The sequence below is a fragment of the Lepisosteus platostomus genome, chromosome 6 (genome assembly GCF_059453375.1).
Source record: "Lepisosteus platostomus isolate fLepPlt1 chromosome 6, fLepPlt1.hap1, whole genome shotgun sequence".
In the NCBI taxonomy this organism is placed as follows: Eukaryota; Metazoa; Chordata; class Actinopteri; order Semionotiformes; family Lepisosteidae; genus Lepisosteus; species Lepisosteus platostomus.
This window is the reverse complement of record NC_142616.1, coordinates 34627605-34650378: the sequence shown is the minus strand read 5'-3', so window position 1 is coordinate 34650378 and position 22774 is coordinate 34627605. Positions and strand designations below refer to the sequence as shown.

The window sequence follows — 22774 nt, the reverse complement described above, 5'->3', positions numbered from 1 at the left end:
AAGCATAATGAGTTCACACATTTACAGTACATCATAATTATTGTATAAATGAATAAAGATTTATAAGAAAATGGTCTAAATATATATTTGTTCTTGAAGTGTTTACACTTGGGAATTTGCATTGAAATCACCCTCAACAAATGATTATGACAGAATTATACTGACATAATTAAATTTACCATATTCAGCATTTGTTATTAAGCTAGATGTGCAGAACAATGTTTTGTTTATTCCTCATAAACACAAAAGAGCTGTAGCAGTTAAGCCTCATTCCAGTGAATTCAGTGACTTCTGAAAGATGAACAATTTGGAAATGCAGAATAAATAAGAACTTGTGCAAAAATTGTGCTTGTGGTAAAGAAATGACACTGCTATAGCTTTGATTTGTGTTTGCATGGAAATGTTTTTATACAGATTTTATATTTGAAATGTATTTTTCAAGCCAAACACACGAAAGAGCTACAGAACATATAGTATCTCAAAAATTACAATTTGAAAAAAAATCAAATTTAAAAAAAAACTGTGTCAATGATGAATATGTTACTCGTCTCTTTGCTAGCAAGTCGTGGGGCTCTAAAAATATTTTATTAGGCAACACAATACTGCAACTGTTACCTTGCCATGCCTGTAGAGATTCTATTCATCGGTACCGTTACTGCCACACAGCTTTTGGTCCCTGGGTTTGATTCCAGAGGAGAAATGCCATTGGTTTGATTTGTATGTCCCTTCCCATGTTTATGTGGGTTTTCTCTAAGTGCTTTGGTTTTGTCCCATTTGTCAAAGAAGTTCTGGCCAGGTAAGACTATTCAGCATTGCCCCTTTCACTGTGGCCTTATAGTGGACTGGTGTCCAGGGAGAGAGCAGTCATGTGCCCTGTACTTCTGTGATAGGCTCTATGTTGCTATTGTTCTCACCAGGACAGGTGACTTCCTGATAACTGATGAATGGATGTTAGCTCCCTTACAGTTTTTGCTACTTGACATATGTCTTTTCATGCATTGTGGTGAAAAGTTGTATCCTCTAATCTCTGGCTGGAAAGAGCTCTTTATCTGGTTAGCTGTATTATTTTTGTAGTTTTCCATGATCTATAATAAAGAAAAACAAATGATGATTCATAAATATCAAGTATTCACCTGATATTCATAAACAACATATCTTGTGACTTATTAAACACAGGTCTATTTATGTTCATTGAAATTGAAAATTGAAATAGGATTTTAAGCTTTTAGGTTAACAAAATACATATCTTTCTATGGACAATTTCAGCAGAAAAGCAGAAGACTACCCTGGAATGCTTATCACTGGAGAACACCTGAGGTGCAGAAACATATACAGTATATGCACATGTGGAGAGTTAACAATGCCACATGGAACAAATCCAGCCACCTGCCTGAACAAAAACAATATGTCCCCTTACTCCTGTACTTATTTAGTTGTACAGCAGTTAGCTCCCTTTAAGAATCTGCCTTATTTCTACATGGTCAGATATTGTTTCAGTCATTGCAAGGGATTTGAAGCCTTGCTGTCTCACTGTATCCCTCAGTGCTGGCATTCAGCAGGGTACAGTGTCAGCCCCTGCACCTCATCCATCTTCCATGTCATCAACTGTGGCCACTTTGGCCCCTGTCATTTTTAATGTCTGTATTCTGTCTACTCAGTCTCATTCTTTGTGCAGGATGTCTATTACCTTCCTGCTTAGCATTAAATTCATTTCTACAACTGTCTGTTTAGGTGTCCTCCACAGTATATGCACTAAGTTTTCCTCTGGAATGGCTGCCGTAGCTTCCAGTTTTTTTTTCAGAAGCCTTTTGGTTGTTCTTTTAGAATTTTAGCATGTTTTTGTGATTTGTTGAGTTTTGTTTTTAGTCGGTTGTTAATTATATATATAGTATCGATATTTTGTGATGATTAATTTTAAAACTGCATTTACATTGTGGGGTGTTATCTCAACATCCTAAATTCCATTCCATCTCTTTTTTTCAGTGAAGAGCCAGTCTTTGAAATGACTCACTTTGACTCAGATTCCATTTTGAGAACTGTTCATTTTTGTAATTTATCCTTACCACATTCAGTTTATTTGTGTGTTCAATGCTCTACACATGGATAGAAATGACTGTACCAACAGAAGCCTGAGAGGAATGACTGCTTAGTGAGGTATTTACAAAAGCATCTTTCAGAAACAAGTCTAAAAATATATCTAGATTTTTTAAAAATTTGCTCATCAAATTTTTTACAGATGATTTTAAAGCGGTACAGAGCAGTTGTTTTCTCCTGCAGACAGAGTTAAGGGATTTGATCTGTTTCATAACTTAAAGGTCACGTATCATTCCATGTTGGTCAACAGAATGGCTTTATTCAAGATTCTGGCAGTTTCAGCTTGTTCCTGGTAGGCATGGGTTTACTGCAAAAATATCCTTTCTCTCTTTGCGAAGCTGGCAGTTTCAATGGGACATGGAGTGCAGAGAGCAGGGTTATTAAATAACAAACTGTAACTGAACTGTCTGTCTACATACTCGGTACTTTTTTAAATTTAGATATGCACACTGTATGTCCTTTAATTTGATTGTATTTTATTTCTCTTTCTCCATAAATGTAGGTCTCATTTTATTTTTTTCAGATGTTTATGCTAAAAAGTATCATTTCCAAACCCACCTCACTGCCAAGACTAAGGGGCAGCTGTTTAATTGCTTCAATTTATGTTTGCTAAATTATGTAAAACTTTGTTTATGGTGCTAAGGAAAAATAAATTAAAGTCAAGCAATACATTTGAGCACAAGAGCTTAGTATTAATGATAAGCACATGTAACTACTGTGGCCTGTTTATGATTCAACTACTGGGCAGGGGCTGTGTAGGTCACACCCTGTTGATACAGTACTGTATATTAATTTTAGCTGAAATTAGGAAGTAAAAACAGATGTTGTTTTTTATTTATTTAGCTCACTATATACAGTACAGTATATTGGGATTTGTACTTGATCCATGGCCTCTTGGAAATACTTGCAGTTCTTGTTAGACATTGTTGGTATGTTATATGTGGCTGTAGAATACAGAATAGATAAAAATATTCAATGTTCTGTATATATTGTCGTTAAAAATGTCTTCTATTTTGAGCAAGTAAAACCTTTTTTAATTGAGGTCATAGGCTTTTATATTATGAGCATCCAGAAGGTGCAGTAAGGTTTTACTGTAGGTGCGTCTCAAAAGCTCTTAGAAATCTTACTTTTTACTTGGGTCTGTGCATTTTCTGTCACTGACACGAAACTTCAGGAAGCCACTCCAGGATAGGAATAATGTGATCACTTGCACTAGACCTGGTCAGAATTCTGGCTGCCGAATTTCGGACATACTGGAGTTTGTTCAATTTGGATTTAGAAACCCCAGTCAAGAAGAGCATTACCGTAGTTGATTCAGGATAAGACAAATGTGTTGATCAGCTTTTCAGACACAGTTAGTGATAACATAGGACATAGTCTAGCAATATTTCTGAGGTGAAAGAAAGATGTTTTGACGATATGGTGCACATGTTTTTCAATTGAAGCTCAAGGACTGTACTATCCACAGATAGTATGATATGATCTTAAAAGCTGACTAAGTGGAAACATGTAAATACTGAAAAGTAAGGGGCCCAGTATCGAGCCCTGAGGAACACCAGTACTGTTGAAGTACTGATGGTCAACACTCAACTAATGGTCAACATTATGACATTTGGAAATAATTAAAAAGTGCATTTATTTTTGAGAAAAGCTACACTTGGGATGTTGTAATATTATTAATTTCCTTTTTTAATAATTTGATGGTAAGACTAAATGAATTGCAAGCAGGTGGATCATATTAAAACAACTTTTCTGTTGCTAAAAACTGTCATTTTCTAATATTAACAAATTCAGTGTCTTTTTGTGAAGAGCTGCTTTAGTGTAAGTGGGATCTCTCTATTCAGCTGTTTAGTTTTTTTTCAGTTGTAGGCTATATTTATTTATTTATAAGATAACTTTTTTTGTTTTATGCACGAATTAAGTACAAATGAATATACAGTCTTAGACTGATGTTATTATGGTATTTATTATTAATGTACAGTATATTAGTGGTTAACCAATGCAAGGTAGTGTTAATGTTTACATTTTCAAACTAAAACATATGGATTACATTTTGAGATTTTTTGCTCTTCTGTTTACATTTTCCAGATCAACAATCTGTTTTTTGAAGTGCAGTGAACAAAACTATACTTCATTACAGAAGTTCATTATACAGTTTTTACTTCTCATCATTTTTACTCTGCACATTACTTTATATCATCTCATTTGCTTGACCTCAAAAATAGCTAGGTCTTACAAGTGAGTGAATATCAATTAGTTTTCTGTTTATAAAATATGCCATGTCGTGTTTTTGTATTACTTTGCATTTATTTACTTTCAGTTTAATTAGTTTTTTGTTTCTCAATTAAAATAATATGTTGCATACTCTGAAACAACAGTTACAATTGGATGTTCCTGTTTCACTCACAATATTGTTAAATAAATCTGGAATATTGTATTTTGTTATCATTGTCTATCCCATTTTAAGACACTGTTAATGATTCTTTGACGTACTGTATGTGTTTTTCATAGAAAATGTTTTTCTCTAGTTTGAAAACAAACTTTTGAACTGTTATAAAGCATTATCTGTGGTAAAGAATTTAGTACATTTTGTAAAGTTGAATTTAACTTGTGCTAATAAAAGATCAAATCTGTGTGTTTCATGGAGAGCAAGCTGGGGTATGCGAAAAGACAAATTCCTAATGCAAGAAATTGTATAGGGCTAATAAAGTGATCTTATCTTATCTTATCTTATAAAAGCAAGTAATTACAAAAGGGAACAAAATCTACAGTCATTTTTCAGTTCTTGCTGCTTTCAAAGATATAGATTTGACTTGCACTTTTTTTTTGTAGTTTGTAGCATCTGCTTGAAAAACGCTTCACACTGTGATTTTCATGGCTCCTTACACGGAGAGAGAAAACTTAACTAATATACTTATACGTTTCTGATCTCAGTGAATAACAGTGACTGAGAATTAAAATAAAGCAAAACAACTTCTAAAAAAAACTTTATTTTATTATTTAAAAATATTGAACAATAGGTAGGATTTGGTTCATTCTGGACTGTTATGTGTGTGACTTCTGGCTTATACTGTCATTTTCTCACCAATTTACTGTTTTCCATATTTCTTAAAATAAAACAATAAAATAAAGCAGGCAGGTTTTAAATACATGTATGCATTTCTACAGTATGTAAATGAATTAACAAAATACATTTATAAGGCAGATGAAGCATTCAGAGGAGTTAGAGACCTGTTTAATTTTGGAGACATTTTATTGAAGTTGTCTGGGACAGAAAAGGATTAAAAAGCTTTTATTTTTTCTTCTTTGAGCTTTGGTGAACATCTTACAATATTTCCAGATCTGTACAATATGGAACAAATACAGAACGCTTAGTTCTTACTGGATTAGCTGCATGTATTTGGAGTTTATTGGTCTCATTTTGTGAGCATTTCTTAAATCATGGTTGAATATGTGGCTCATATTTGTAGGACAGGATAGCTTTACATGAGTATCCTGTATTTTAGTAAAAATATTATCATATTATCATATTGTCATCTGTTTTTTTTAAGTAAATATACACATACTATCTCACAGACAATGTATAGTCAACTGCTGTTGAGAGATGTGAATAGCAGTGTCTTTTAAACTATGCTAAAATTTACAGAAAGTGTAGTCAGTATTGGTGTTTTATCAGTTGTGTTCATCAAGCAGTTGCAAATAATGTAATCAACCTTTAGGGTCTTTTATTATTTTTTTACTTAATGTCTTCCCCAAAGGATGCCATGAATATTAAATAGAGTCTTCAATATTATATCTGAACTTTATTTGCTTTTTTAAAAAAGAATACTGTAGTTAAATGATAAGTATAAATGAATTGTTTGCAAATACATTATGTAGGGGCCTTGAGATTTGCCACTTAGTGAGTGGTATTGTTTTGCATTTCTCCCACAATCAATGTATAAATGACTACAGCTCTGAGTCAGAAACTTCCCACAAATGTGAAGAATGAATTATTCCTTTGCGTCTGGCTGACAGAAATGTAACACAGTAGTTATAACTCAAAACTGTCATTTGAGCTTGATGGAATTTTGGAGGATAATCATTAATCAGTAATGTTCAAACTTTTCTGAAAAGCCTGAATTGAAGACATCCATCAACAGGCATGTAATAGACCCATGCTATATGTGCTAGGTGAGTGAGAAATTTTATTTGCATTGGATAATTTTTAAAAATTACACTTATTATTGAAGCTGACTTGTTTTGCATTTTATACTTATTAATGTTAAGTAAGTAACATTTCAGAATCTGAAGAATTATTAATTCACACTTTGACACTATTAATTCTGTCTTTGTCCAATAAGGAATTTATAAATTGTCAACAGGCTTTTGCATCCATTTAGTAGACCCAGGCTATTTCTGGTAACATGAGTTCAGGTTAATTAAGGAGCGTTTTCCAAAAAATGTTGATTATCTCATTATTATTATATATTATTGTCATTCATCTTTAGATCAGTGGTTTTAGATGTTTCTGCATTGTTTTAGTTTTTTTTGTTGTTTCAGAATCCTTAATAGATATTATATTAGACCTAAAACAGGATAATGACATTTTTGTCTTGCAGAATTTACTAGCAAGTAAATGTCCTAGATGGGATGAATGACCTCCTTTCATTTGTGATCTTTCTTCTGTTTTTATGTTCTTAATGGTTTATCTTTGAATGTAGAAAAAAGAGAATGTCTTAGGTTTCAGTTACTAGTTCTGTGTTGTTTAATGTTTTGCCAGCAGCTATATCACCCTGCAAGTCAACCAACCCACTGAAGCTAAGCAGGCATGAGCCTGGCCAGTACCTGGATGGTAGACTTCCTGGGAAGGTTGCTGCTGGAAGTGTTGTTAGTGGGTCCAGCAGGGGGCGCTCACCCTGTACACTGTGTGGGTCCTAATGCCACAGTTTAGTGATGTGGACACTACAGTATAATGTAAAAAGGGGACATCCTTCAGATGAGATGTAAAACTGAGGTCCTTACTCTCTGTGGTCATTAAAAATTCCAGGGCGCTTCTCGAAAAGGGTACGGTTGTTACCCCGGCGTCCTGGCTTAATTTCCCATTGGGCTTCACCTAACATGGCCTCCTAATAATCCCTATCCATAAATGAGCTTCATTACTCTGTTCTCCTCCCCACTGACAGCTGATGTGTGTTGAGCGTACTGGGGCGCTCTGGCTGCTGTCGCATCATCCAGGTGGTGCTGCACATTAGTGGTGGTGGGGAGCCCCCATTACCTGTGAAGCACTTTGAGTGGCATAAAAATATTCTTGTCACAGGAGGTTGCAGGGAGATATAATGAATATTAGAAAATCTAATTCATTTTATTTATGTAATACATATTTGTAAAACTGTAAGCATGTGAAAATTCTTATATGAAAATATCTGGAGAACTGAAATAGTCATTGAAATGTAACAATTTGTGTCTTATTTTAAATTTGTGAAATTTTCTTGCAGTTCACGTAGATGCTGCATGTTATCCCTTTAAGAGGAATGCAAGAACCACTTTAGCTATGTAGAAAAACACAAGGAAGAAGTTAATAGTGGTACAGTTAAAATAATATAGCCTAACCATGTTGACCATTGCATTCATAACCATGTACAGTATATCAAAGAAACCTTGTTGTACTATAGTATACCAACTACAGAAAATTTGTAAAAAGGGAAAATACTGCACATCTGACAGAAATATTTGTCATCGTAGTGCTTGGACTACAGTTGTGCTTAGGACTTTAAATTATGGATATGTGCATGAGTTCTGATGACTGCCATAGTCTCATGCTCTGAATTCAACATAATTTGTAATACCAATAGCATTCTCCAGTTTAAATTTATGCAATATTACTGAAATGCAGGTCAGCTGCCAACATCATACGGTTTTATTGTTAGAGGAGGCAACTGAAAAATAGCAGGCATCACACCCAGACTGCATTTTCATTCCTCCTACTTGACCTGCTAGAATGACAGTTACAAAAAAGAAAAAAAACAAGAAAAAAGAGGAAAATGTGTCTGCCAGGACACAAAAGTGATCATTTCCTGCCATACTAGTCTTGGCCAATGTACAATTCATTTTCCAGTGCCAAATAAAAGAGAAAGCTGCATACTCTATTCTCCTGATCATATCAAGGAATGACAAGTATTTTGGAAAGCAGGAGCTGATTGCTCTTCATGCTCAGATAACAAATGTAAGAAGGCACCGTTAGCAAGGGAACATTGTGTCACATTGCACCATTCTGTTTACACAACATTGCTGTTAGCTAAGTGGACCAGCTGATTAAAGAAATATCATTCTTCCCAGGCTCATTCTGGAAAAGCAAAGTATTTCTGATTGCAATTAACATAAGTAACGTAGTCTAAAAAAAGAAAATCTAAAAAACAACAGAAAAACAGAATTTGCATGTTGTGGTGCTAGACAGAATGTACCTGTGTTTAATTTATGCAAATTCCTGCTATACCAAACAAAACCCTAATGTGTAGATCAGAAATATATACATATATATTCTGCAGGTCTGAATTTTATAAACTTTAAAAAAAAAATTATATTAAAAAATCTGGTCAATTACTAATACTATCATATTCCATGGTGGAATCAACAGTTTTCTCTTGTGTTTGTTCCATGTACAAAGGTCTACGTTTCTACCTTGTGATGTGTCCCGTTGAATTACCTTTTGGATTTCTCACGTGACATGCTTTCAAAATGATTCCATCTAATTCTTCCTTATTTGCATGCTCTCCAGCCAGAAGGTGCTGTAAAACATCCAGACTTCAGATAAACTAATCTAGATGCACACATTAAGGTTTAAAGTTTCAGTCAATAGTACAGTGTGAGGCTGTCTTCACATTGAAGACTGATTGTCTTCAATGTTGGGCACACACCTGGATGTAATTAATCAATTTATGCATTCCTTGTTAGATGAATTTCAGTTACTTTTAGTACCCGATGATTAGATGTACTGTATAATGCAACATGTAAACTTACACCCTCAATTAGTCATGTACTCTTTTTACATTCTTAGAGAGTAGTGAGCAAATTGAATCACCAACCTTAAATCTCCTGGAAAGGTTTTCAAAAATGATTAATTTAGTTTGTTTTTGAGGGACGTTTTGTTGTCTCTGTTCTAAGGTATAATTGCCAAGCTTGTTGTTCATTATGGCAAAACAAATGCCTCTGTAAAGATTTGCTGATTGCCAGGAAGTTATAATAGAAACAAATTAGTGCTGGAAAGACCACTGAACAATAAAGAGGTAAATGTTTAGTTACTGCAGTGGATATACTGTATCATTGTCAGCATCTAGCCCTTGTGAAAATGCAATCTAACCAGCTGATATGCTGCTTGGATATACTGTATAGGTATGGGTAAAACTAAATCCAGGGAAGATATGAAATGATGTATTTCTTTTTAGTCACTTCCTTTGTGGTATAGTAGAAGCTGTTTTTAGGGTTTGAAGGGTTTGAAATAAATGGACATAGTGACAAGAACCTGCAAGTCTGTTTTAGCTTTAACTGAGGATGGTTGAGGGGAGACTTTGCAAAAATCTTCAGAATTATAAAGACAGTTTTGACTGCCTGCTAGTTGTACATCGAGTAAAACATAGTGACATACTAAAAATGAAAACTTTAAAAAGCAGGATAGGTTAAAGGAAATACAAATGAATAATTTTACTCAGGACTGTGTATTTTGCCCCACAGTTTCTCTCATTAAGTATTAGAAAACCCTTTGTGATGCCGTATACAGTATGTAGGCTTAGTTACAGTAGGTGCAATGGAAAATGGTTTAAAAACAGAGATATCCAAATACAACAGAATACAGGATATGAAAAAGTAAAATGTAAGCAAACAATGTAAAATAATATATTAAATGTTCTCACTGGCAATATAAAAATTGATAGATTAATCCAAGAAAGTGACTGATTTTGTTTTAGTTCTGACTTTTGTACAGTATACAGGATAATCAGTAATATTTCTCTGTTAAACAAAAAATCAAAAAGAATGTAGTAGGTGTTTCATTTGGTCTTGAACTGCTTCCAAAACAAAGCTTGATTTTAAATTATAACATACATCTTTATAATATGTAAAACAATCCCTAAAGCATCCTAGATGTCAAATATGAGGTTTGCTTTTCTTGTGAAAGTGGTTTGGCAAGAAGAATGTATTGCTTGGCAGGTGAAGGTACTGCTAGCCATATGTTGTGGAGTTTTATATGGCTGAAATGAAGGGCTCCATTGATAGCCTTTCCAAAGCTGGGGGTCAGATTTCTGTATTCTCATTGAGTTTGCTAACACCCTGCTGTTGGGCTGGCCCCTTACTTAGGACTATACAAGTTACCCTTGGATCTGGGTTTTAGGAAAACATTTGAAAGGTTTATGTGTAGTTGGCTGCTTGTGTGTTTTCACCGTAGGATGGAGGTATGGTAAGGATCACTTTGTTGCGAGCTGTCTGGGAAAAACAAGTTGTATTTTGTCAGCAATGCTTTAAGTTTTTAATAAAATAAATTAAAGAGTAATACAATACCAAACAACCTAGAATCATTTATTCTATGCAAAAGAGAGAGCCATTTATTTGCATGTACTGTACATTACATGTACATTGGGATTCATGTTTGCTCTTCTCTCGGGATGTGCAAAGTAAAAAAATAAATCATGACAGTAAAACATAGTACATGTTTGCATGTGTTACTTCTGGTGACATGGTGGTGTAGCGGTTAGCGCAGCTGCCTTGCAGCCCTGGGCCCCTGTCTTCCATCCCAGATGTGGGGTGCTATCTGTGTGGAGTTTTAATGTTCTTCCTGTGTTTGCGTGCGTTTCCTCTGGGTGCTCCGGTTTACTCCGGTGTACTTTCTAGGAAATGGGCCCTGGTGTGTGTGTATATATATATGTGTATCTGTGTTTGTCTCCGTCTTTCCTGTGATGGACTGGTGTCCCATCCGAAGTGTATCCTGCTTTGCATCCGAAGCTTGCTGGGATAGGGTCCTCTAAGGCCCTGGATTGAAAGAAGCAGTTAGAAAATGGATGAAAGGATGTGTTACTTCACTCATCGGTGCAGTACTGTATACCATCTACAGTATGCATGATTAACTCATCAAGAACAGTAGTCTAACAGGAATAACTTTAACACCCATTTTCCCCACTGTTACATTAGAAAAAAAGATCATAGCAAAAAGTCCTGTAAAAAACCTGTTTTCTTTTAGTGTTCTAATCAATTGTAAAAATAATCATGAGGTTCCTCTGTAAACGTTATAAATTCTATGAAAGGAAAAAGAATACCACAAGAATAAAAAATATAAAATGTAACATTTTCCATGCAGTACCTAAAATACATGTATGCAATACTAAAAATGTTTGCTTGTAAAATTAACAAAAAATATTTCATCATCTTTGTTTGAGCTAGGATTAAATTCTTTCAACTGCAAAAGAAAGCAATTGGATTTGTAGTCCAAATTGATATCCAAAGTTGAGTCAGAACATAGTTTTAAGAAAAAAAAATCCATACATTTTCTTAATATTTCTATACAGTATGTATGCAGTACTTTCTAAATGTATTGGGAAATTGAAGTGAAAACATTGATTTTTACTATCAACTCTTATAGTAATCCTTTCTCATTAATTAAAAGCTGGTTAAGTACAACTCCTATGCATTTTAGTTTCTACTCAATTCAGCTCTCAGTTCAATTCTACTTTCTTGCATCAATTAAACAAAACTGAACATTTTAATTTTAAGTTAGGCATGTATTATTGTAGTGCTTATCAGCAGGGTGTGACCAAAAGCTGGGAAGAAGAATCCAATTGCTGGATAGACTGTGGCATGGTAAAACAGGCAGAGGTCAAGCTGAGGAGGAAAGATTGCAGCACAAGGGAGAATCCTAAAGAAAGTCTAAAAACGTGGTTCAAAAACATGGAGGACTGTCCAAGACAAAATCCAAAAGTAGAGTCGAAAACCAGAAGAGCAATACTAAAAACCTGGAGTGAAACAGAGCCATAGTAAAAAAATAGAGAGTTCAGAGCTAGGCAATCAAAAACAAGCACTAGGAAACGCCAGGACTTGAGAAAGAGACTTAATGACTAAGAACTAAGTGAGGGAAATGTGAGGACTTAAATACCCAGTGATAACAGGGTACTGTAAGTAGAGTTAACTGTGGGCAGGTGGCACAGATAAACAACCAAATCTAGTTTGTACGGCACCAGTGGATGTTAGAGTCCATGTGGGGATGCAGCTGGTTGCCGTAATAATACAGGATACACATAAAAGATCTGTGCACATCCTCCTGTCACTCTTTGAATTCAGTGTTTGGAGTCTGTAGTAAAAAAGGCATAATGAAAACCAAACCACTTTCTGTTAAAATAATGTAGGCAATTTTGATGCGTAAAGAAAAAAAACTCCATCAGACTCCATCATCAAATAAACTAGGTATCTCAAAATCCACAATTTTGAATATACTTGTTGAGAAGGAAACCAACGACAAAACCAGGTCATCCAAGATAAATATGTGAAGTTGATGAAAAAAACATTGTGGAGCTGTCAGTGCAATCACCTACAGTACAACCTCCAGAGTGAAGGTAGTGAAGATATTAAAATCAACATTTCCCATAAGTCTGTAACAGACAAATTGCAAAGGTTATGCTGCAAGATGTAATAGATACTGTATATCTTATGCTTCAAGATACATCAAATAAAATTTGCTTTGTTCAAAGATGAGTCAGGAGAGTTTAGGAACAAAGTTATGGACAGATACACTTTACAAAAGTAATTGAAAGGCAGAAGTGTGGAGAGTAAAGGAGAAAGAAACAAACTTCAGAATATCCACAGAACACCATCTCATCTGTGAAGCACAGTGGAGGTAATGTCATGTAAGTTCACCTCTGGAACTAGCTCGTCTTTACTGATAAAGTGACTAGTGATGACATAGATGAAAATGATGAAAATGCTTCTATACGTATTGAGCAGTGCTTCCACAAAAAGTATGACAGTTACGTATAAAGTTATAAGTTAATAAGTAATAAGTTAATAAAAGTAATAAGTAATAAGTATAAGTTAAAGTATACAGTATGGTCAGTCCAAACAAGGAGTTCATCAGGAGAAAAAGTAGAAAATCTTTGACTGGCCAAGTCAGTCAATGTTAAGAGCCAATTACAGTCTGAATATCTCAAGAATAGACACGAGCTCAAAGTGGCTGAAAAGACTTGGTAAAGCATCTCAAATGATTATACAAAGACTCTGATGAGCTCAATGAGTCATACTGTATGCAGGTTTTGCTTCAGAGGGATATGCAGCTACTTACTGACTCCTGACTAACACCTGAAATTTACTTGAAGAAATTTTGTCCCAGTACCCACGTCACTTGTCTTTAACACAAAGTATGTTTTTGTTAGAATGTTAGTAAATGTAAGCATAGACTTAGCAAAACATAACACATTGTGCTGTACTTACCATTCTTATGAATAGCGTCATCATTGATACAAGTTGATTGACTGTAAGAGCATTCAAGTTAAAAACATATTCAGATATTTGTTGTTTTTTATCAAATAAAAAAGCTTCCTGAAGTGGGTATGAGAAATATTATATATTTTTAAAATATCTCCATGATATTTATAGATGATTTATGTAAATGTTAAGGCTTTAACACATAAATAGAACGTATTGAGATACAAATCAATTGTTTGCTTGTGCTGACTTAAACTTTCAATCCATTCAAGTCTAACTAAAAATATAGGGTTGCATAAAGTCTTTCTAAAATATCCTAAACAGCTATCCTATATTACTAGGTTGAAACCCACATACAGTATAGAGTTATGTACTCACTGAAACCCCACAATGGGTAATAAGGGTGGCTATTCTGAAGAGGAATAAACATTATCTTATGATTTGAGAGTCCAGCTGAACAAAAACCCTGGGTAAATAGGGTTTACTAGGTATTGGGTGATATTAGGTTCCGCTTTATGGCCAAGATCAGGGAGGAGGAAATACTATATTTCTAAATCTGAAAAATATTTGTTTTAAATTGAAGTAGAAAAGAAAAAAAACATACACTTGGTCTTTAACATATACAGGAAGAGATTGGGACAGGACCCATGAGTTCATGACATGCTCAGCTTTGGCTTTTCAACAATGGCGGGAAGTGATATCACAGCTTTTCCTTTTACGGAGGTTTCCCACAAGCAGAGTAAAGACTCTCTAGGTATCTATCAGGATGATCACTGTCTAAAATCAGATTATACATTTGTTTAAGTGTTCACCCCCCCTACTCCCTAAACTATCCATTTTTCTACTTTATATGTTTTATGACTTTGTCATTCATGCTTTAAGTACTTTCTCCAGTTGTACTGTATGTGCAGTTGATTAATGCTATACAGAGGTCCTATTCAATTTATACACACTTGAAACTGTTTTGTCGTAGGAGTGATTTAATGCATGAAAATCTGAGGACTTCATTTTACTGATTACTACAGAGAGGACCAGACTCAGCTTTCAATATGTAGAATGTAGTTTTTTGAAAAGCTATGCTATTAAGCATGGTGTCCAACTTTTGCCTTATGGTACAGGAAATGGCCACACTGCATTTGACCATCCTGCTATTGCTGAGAAAAAAAATCCATTCTCTCTGTGCGTTCTCATTGTTTTAGATGGAATTGAACACTGCAGTCACATTACTGGAATAATAAAATAATATTACAGTAAAAAAATTTACCTTTTTAGACAAAAGTACAAATTCAGAAAAACGTATAGTATGGCAGTGAAGTTTCTAGAATGAACTGGCTCTAATTAAGTGAAATATTTCAATTGAAGTAATGACCAACTACCAGACACAGGTTTAGGGACAAAATAAACATCTTGCTATAGTCAGGTGGGATGCATATGTACTTGTACCTTTAGGTTTAGAGAACTGTAATTGAAAGTTAACAGAAAAAAATGGGGGTTAGTTTAGAGATCCTGTTTCAACAAAATCTCTCCCTGGGCCATTTAAACCAGATGTATGTCAGAAATACCAAGCTATATAATAAAGAACTACAGTTGCTCATTTTTGTTTTCCGTGGAGTTAATGTGCATTTATCTTTTGTGTGAATGAAAAGTGTCATTTTCCCAACTGATACCTTTTTCTTAAGCAAATGGTTTTTTTACCATAGGACTATGCAACTAAGAGTGCTGCACAGTACCAGTAGACTAATGAAACTGCATATTTGAAAAAAAAATATTCAAAAACCCTCATTTAACACCATATGATATATCACAAAAGCAATGCCATAACACAGATATCTTCAGCCCTGGGCTGCTGGAGAACCATAGTGTTCAGGTTTGCATTGGATTCAAACTGCCATTGACTTTATTGAATCAAATATTGGCAGTCATTCATGACTGAAGGCACCTATAAGACCTCAAGGACTGGTGCTCTCCAGAATAAGAGAAAAAAAACACTTCCATAACAGCATAATGTAGAGGAATGGCCAGCCTGGCACAGTATGTACTAGTCTAGATTGCCCTGAGTTACAGTATGTCTTTATCTATTGTGTGCAGGGGTATGGATTTTGTTTTGCAATTGCAACACAAGTGGTTTAATTTAAAAACAAGTGATACTAAAATGTAAACAATTTAAGCATGCTTTTAGTCAAATGCATAACACTTGTAAAAGTCCAAACAATCTTATTTTCTTAGGTGTGATGATACCACAGTACTTGCATCTGAGTTAAAATAATATGCAGCACATAGAGTACAGCACATCTGCTAGACTGTCTTCAAAAGCACCTTTTGAATCTGGAGACTGCATTCCTGTGGTTAACTTCTGCCAGTAGCATAATTAACCTAATTAAAATTTTACAATTGCCCTCAACTATTGCCTTCCACCTCAAGACATCCCTGTGAATAAAACCATTATTTTTTACACAGTACAGTTAGGCAACAGCGAGTGAAAGCAGTCTGGATTAATTTCCAAGCTATTAGATCCAATAATTCCTCATACTTTGGCAGCTGTGTGTCATGACACAGCCCATGGGAAAAGTCATGTAACTTAAATGCCAGTGTAGCCTTTTGTTGTCTGGGTTGAATGTGAGTGAAAAAAAAAAACTGGCAGAAATATCCCCTTGTGACAGTTTTCCACAGAACAATGCAAACTTATAAATAACTTTCAGCTTTAACACTCTCAATTCATGGCTTTTACATACAGTATACACTTTCTCAGAGTTGAATACAAAAAGTGTTTTAAGATATGTAGCTCATAAATCAGATCCTTTATTTTGCAAAGAGAAATATTACTCAAAGGTTAAAATCTGAACTGAAAGTTGTATTATTCATACTCTTCAAGTAGTAGTAGTGAACACTTCACTGTCTCTGGATGAGTACTTCAGGAGGATTCAGCAAAATTCTGAATATCATCCCAGAATCATGTGATTTTTTCCCCAAGGAATGCAAAGTTGATGGGGGACTGCTGGCTAAGCTTCCCTGGAAAACAAGAAATTGTGAGGCATAGTCATTTCTGAAACTTAATTGAATTTCATTTCATGGCTTGTGTGTTAAATCTGGAAGCAGGATTAGTTTGTTTTTCGATGCAGGCTGTCTACCTCCTACAGTAATAACCCTCAGGATCTCGCCCTTTTCCTGTTTGTCACGAATGACCCGCTAAGCAAACGGGAAGACGAACCCTACGCGGTACCTTAGGGGGTCTAGAGATGAGGAGGTAGTTTCCTGAGGGAATGAGGGCTAGACGAGAGACAGGATCCAAGTCAAGTTCCGAGGTTCATAACTACAGGTCAGCGAGTTCCAATCCAGGAGAGGGTTAGGCAGAGGCGTAGTCAAAAGCCAAGATCCGTGTTTCAAAAGGTTTAGGTCGACGAGAAGACTTCCAATCCAGAGAAGGGCAAGACAGTAGACGTGGTCAAAGGGGAAGTTCCGAGGTTCATACCAAGAGTCGATTCCAAAAACAAAGGCAAGATAGGCGCTCCAAAGAACAACCAATACCAGGCGAAGAGCAGAGGGTTCTGGAGGGCTTATTTAGTGTGCGAGGGAGAAGGTGTGCTGATTGATGGAGTGTCGTGGTTGGCTGATTGGCAGGAGCGGTGTTGGTTGGCAGAAGTGCTCGAAGCTGGAGTGTAATTAGCGCGAGTGCGCTTCTGTGTGAGAATGTTGTAGGGAGAGGGCGTGACACTGTTAGTGCCTCCCAAGTTTTCATCCTCAACTGGACAGTCCAGTTTGTGACCTGTGTGTCTGGAAGAAATGTTTTAAATTTCACCACTGTCCAGGACTTCAGAAGAGGGACCCTTAAACTCAGCAATATGTCATGACCTGGTGAAGACCAAAGATATGTGAAATAACCACCGCAGGAAGCTATCCCCAAGAAGAAACCCCAAACCTTCACCTGCAACAACAAGCAGAGATGCATTATGTATTTCTCAGAAGGTGACAAGTCTTGTGGTGGATTTGCCCAAAATTCTATTTTAGACATCCCAGTTTGCTTGGAATGACACCTACATCTATATGTGAGAATGGTTGTAAAACTCAAGGGCCGGTTGGCAGTGAAATCCTATTCCAATTTCGAAATAATGGCAACATTTTTTTGCCTTCATTGTAATTTTTTTGAAGAAGCAAAATGAGCAGATCAGGCAACAGGTTCTAGTCTGATATTGTAGATAGTGTGCAACACTAATTACCTATTTGACTAGAGTACAAATCTAAACCACTGTCAGCTTAGAGGCTAGAGCCAAATGATAGCTAAATTTAAACTTGGTCTTCATTATAAATCCTTTTTAGTTTGTGGGAATGATGTTGACCTGACTGACATTATTACACCATGTTTGACTGTGCTGCAAAAATGTGTTAAAGTTTCCTGAAACCATTTTTCTGCAATTCTGCATTTCACTGGACTCACAATTGACTTATGGAGGCAAGCTGTTGTGCTGTTGTGTTCTATCAGTGAAGCCACAATCCTTTTGGGATTTTGAGAAACATTTTTGTACTGCTCATAAAAAATTCAAAAGCTATTATTTTTATAAAATGCTTCTGTGATTTTAATTCAGGTCAAGCGAGTCAAGCCTGATCTCTGTATTTTTGGTCTTGAAATATTAACTCATTTGGTTGAAAGAGAAAGGGCACATAACCAGACAAGCACTATGGTATTATAACAAGTCTAGCATGATCTCCAGTCTCCTCTGTAGATGCTATGTTACTGTATGCCACTGAATATTTATTTGTGCATATACAGCATTACATAACATTTGCAAAACATGTATGGAAGAACAGAGATTAAGAAACCCTGTAAACAATTTAGCAGACTATTCTATATCTGAAATGCCAATAATTATAGTAATTTAGCTAACACTGTAGAGGTCTTGTTTTCACTGGTTTAAAATTAGTCTCGCCACCCTTCAAAAGGGGGAAAACGTAGTTTGAAAACACTGGTGAGCATACTGCACTCTGAGACTGCATTCCTTTCTGAGTTGTCTTGGGTATAGCCTGCTCCATGTGCTGCGTCAGTTGGTTTTTATTTTTTTAAAAACTTTTAACCCCTTTTTGATGAGCAGGAAAATTACAGCTGTGCTGAGAATTTTAATACTAAGCTCTCCAGTGTAATCCTATTGGACAAAGAGAAACCCTTCAGGAGACAGACCAAAACAGTAATAAATTTATGCTATGATTTTGCATTGGGGACGTTTCTGTTAATAAACTACAGAAGTGAACATACTGAATTAAGACTGTTGTATTATCATAGACATAACACATGTGAGATGTGGGATATGGGCTAATTGTTATCAACGTCCTGTAAGGTATAAAGTGAAGAAAAAATACATTCTTTCGCCCCCTTTAGAACAGACATATTTGAGCAAAAGTGACTGATAATTAGAAATGTAATTTTTTGATAATTTCTCTATTTGTCATTCACATCCATATTAAATATCAGGAATACAAACAGGTTATTGAAAAATAGTTACATACTGATCCGTCGCGTTCATGTTGTTTAACAAGAATCATGGTGGTGAATGTTAACAAATTTAATGACACAGTTTAAGCAAATCTATTGTAGGCACTGTATTTACATACAGTACACAGTATATATCATTGCACACCTTACGTAAGGTTTGCAATTAAAAAATGACAGATTTTGTAACCTCTGCTTTGTGTGGTTGTTTTTTTTACAAGAATGGCAAAAAGCTAACTTTCGGTGTTTTGATAATCCTTCACGTGCCTTAGTCCTGTAAACTGAAAGTGCGCTAATGCAGCAGAAGGTACCCCCCTAAAGCACCCCTATCTTACTAGGAAAAAAAGGGCAAGCATGGGTTTGTCAGAGTTGATTGCTTGTGTTTTCAAGTACTGGATGAATGCATGACCTCTTGAATAACGTTTTCAAGACAGGATTTAATATTTTTGCGCATTTAAGAGAGGACTGCAGTGCAATCTAGATTTTAATTTGCTTTCGGAATAAAACGTTTCCCTTTCGCAATGCGTGGGTTAAGAAACTGAAGAAGTCCTTCCGAAGCGCAATTCCACAGAGTATCGTGACATTCATTCCTCTCAAACATATATTGTGTGATTTCCAGCACATCAGCCGAGTTAAACATTGTAAGTACCTTACATATTACTATATATCTGTTAGAAATGTTTTCGTTTCCACATCTTTGTGGTTTTGATTGGGCTTTGTGCGGCATCTTTTAAAAAATATATGAACAAAAGTAAAGCTAGGTTTCGGTATATATATATACGGTATATATTTTTGCTCCTACAGTGTGCTATGTATCTTATTGTAATATCTTTGTAGCATCGGTTACAGCCTTATTGTTATATTTTATTTTTAGTCATTGTTGATTTTGCTGCTTTGTCAATATTGAAGTCACAGTCACATCTGTTATATTAACAGACCGTTGCAACTTCCATTGCTTTTTCAAGTTTTTTTCCCCCGTCAGACTTGCTTTTATGAGAATGCAGCTTTTTGTATAAATCTGAATACAAAACTTGGATAGGTCAACTATAAAGACCAAAAACAATGTTTACTAAAGATTTGCTACAAATGTTGTAGCCAGTGTATTGTAAGTAACTGAATAAGATTATTCTCACACCGTCCGTGATATTGGAACTTTCCAAAGAGGGGAAAAAGAGGCAGCCCCTAACAGATGTAAGAAAAGCCTTATCATATTGCAAACTGTAGTTAATAATTTGCATTCTGAATACCACTGGGAGTATAACATGAAGGTTAGACAATCATTAACAAAATAATCGGATGAAGATTAACTTTAAATCTTACGTGGTAATTTTCTCTGTTTTCCCTTGTAGGCTTTTTGTTTCGTGGCACAAAAAAATCCTTTATGTTAGATACTGTACACTGGCATGGGATTGAGAAAACAAGATCTTTTATCCCTTTGTGGACATTTACTGCAGTACATTAAAATGACAGGTGATATATGGGTTACGAAGTAGCAAACGGAAAAAAGTAGCAATCTTGCCGTCTAAAGATTACATGTAAGAGAAAATTTCGTCACTTCAGGTTTCAAGGTTTTAATAAGGTGCAGTATTTATTACATGAATGTCTTTCTTGTATTAGTTTATAAATCGAACAATATCCTTTTCATTTGTACTGTATTGCAATACAGTAATAGTGACAACAACATTATTTATTATCAATGTGTGAATGATATTTTAAAATGATATGTATTATGTTTGTATAAACAATCTTATACTGTGAGATATGGAGTGTTGATACCTCTGGATTATGTGTTCTAATCTGACACAATCATAAAAGTTATTTATATACTGTAACAATACTTTTTAAATCAATTCACTTGGGAACTATTAGATATTTTTAAAAAGCCATTTGGATATTTTTATATGGAGAATGCAGAATCGATGGTCAGTGATACTGTGCCTTTTAAATTACTGTATGACAGAAGACTTTTGCTTTAGTGTTCTGTAAACCTTTATTGTATCTTTAACTCAAAATACAAACTCAAAATAAACAAGGAAGTTCTCACTGATCCTACTACACAAGAACTTAAATAATTGTGTTGTACAAATTTTTGTGTTTACATGTACTGTAATTGTTGTGTCTGAATTGTAGAGCTGAACTGTTCTAATTGTAGATATTAAGTGTCACTAACTAGCAGTGCTAATACTGTTTTTTTTACATTTGATAGCATTATCAGATCAAATAGATTTGTAATCTAGAACTTTGTGTTGTTTCCTGCTATAGTAATATAAAAATCCTTACTATGCAATTGCATATTTCCATAGACTTTGCTGAAGTTCAGTAGTTTGCAGTTCTTACCCTTGACCTGAAATTCCAGTGTCCCTTGGAGCCAGATTGTTGTTCACTTATTGTTTCAGCCACTAATGTTGTTGTAAACCAACATTAAATGTAAAATTCATTGTGATTCTTAAAGCAAAATTATAATTCTTAGGAGACCCTCTTTTATCATGATAAGTATTGTTACTCTGGTGTTCACAATAAGGTATTCACAAAATATATAAATATTTTGCTTAGATTTTAAAATCTTACAAGGAAGAAAGATATTTTAATACAGGGATTCATGATATAAAGCATCTGTCTGGGGTTTCTTTTAAAAAGAAGCTCTTTTAAATATTTTTACAACGTTTTTAGAAGAACATTCTGATGTAGACCTACCTGTAGCTCAGTAAACAAATGTCCTTCTGTGTTTCTGTGTTCTGTAAACTCTTATATAAATAATATATACTATTATTTTGAGTGAGGTATTTACTCCAGTTGCTCCATTCCAACCAGTAATGTAAGTGGGTCCAGCATTGTTGGGGGTTATTCTGTGATTAACCAGTGTCCCATTCAGGGGGGAGTCAAGTGCTGTTAGTCTAGTTCACTCAATGCTACAGATACCATGACGAGCTCTGTTCCAAGGAACTGCTGTGTCTTTGGTATGGACTATAGGTTTTAACTATTATTTTGAGAAAACTATACAAGATTCACTTTATACTTGTTATTTTAATATTATTGAAGGGCTCTTCTATGGGAAACGTCTGTACCTCCATCTTGAATATTTAAGCAATTAACTTTATTACACTGCATGTTGTTCTTTGGATATACAGTATGTAGTAAAACAGGGCACAAATAGAAATGCTTAGTCAGAGGCCCACAGACATGTTTTTTCTAAAAGCTTTAACATAAATAATGGAATCTCAAACACAATTAGTAGGAAGATCTTCACTTACACTGTACACATAACCTTGTTATGGACATGTGTTTCTATTCTGTGGGCTGTTTTTCTGTCCAAATGATCAAATTTGAATCCTTGAGAGATTTACATAGCTCATTTAAAAACGTGTAATTTTTGTATTATTTTTTGACTTATTTCTTAATATTGAATTGTTTTTCACAATTGTCCTTTATTGTTTTGGTGAAAACAGCTATTTGTACATATTACTGAAAGGTTGTCAGTCAGGTTACTTAAAGTATTACAGTAAACACCATACTATTTTTGTATATATTGTTATTATCTAAAAATTGTTAAATGGACTCAGATTTGTTGCATAATTAATCAGGATTCACCAAGCATACAGTTTTGCTAAACATCCAGCCAGCACACTCCAGTATATTTTAAATGTACTTAATACTGGTTCTTGCATGTGCTATGGACTGGATCTGGCTGCTTTTAGAGGAGGCCTTTAAACCATGGAGTGATGGGAGTTGTCCTTTTACAGTTCAATTAGAAACTATCAATCC

General features: G+C 35.0%; 1 protein-coding gene across 8 annotated transcripts in view; it reads left to right on the top strand.

Moving 5' to 3' along the window:
* The window catches only part of sorbs1 (sorbin and SH3 domain containing 1), a 184850-nt gene that overhangs the window by 44981 nt on the left and 117095 nt on the right, over positions 1-22774 (top strand). For 3 of the 8 annotated variants that reach the window (XM_088635601.1, XM_088635595.1, XM_088635590.1), the window contains exon 1: positions 19371-19653. The exons of the other annotated variants lie outside the window; for them this stretch is intronic. The gene's annotated coding sequence lies outside the window, so the exon portion shown is untranslated. Of the gene's footprint in view, positions 1-19370; positions 19654-22774 lie in introns of those variants that run through there. 8 annotated transcript variants of the gene reach the window in all.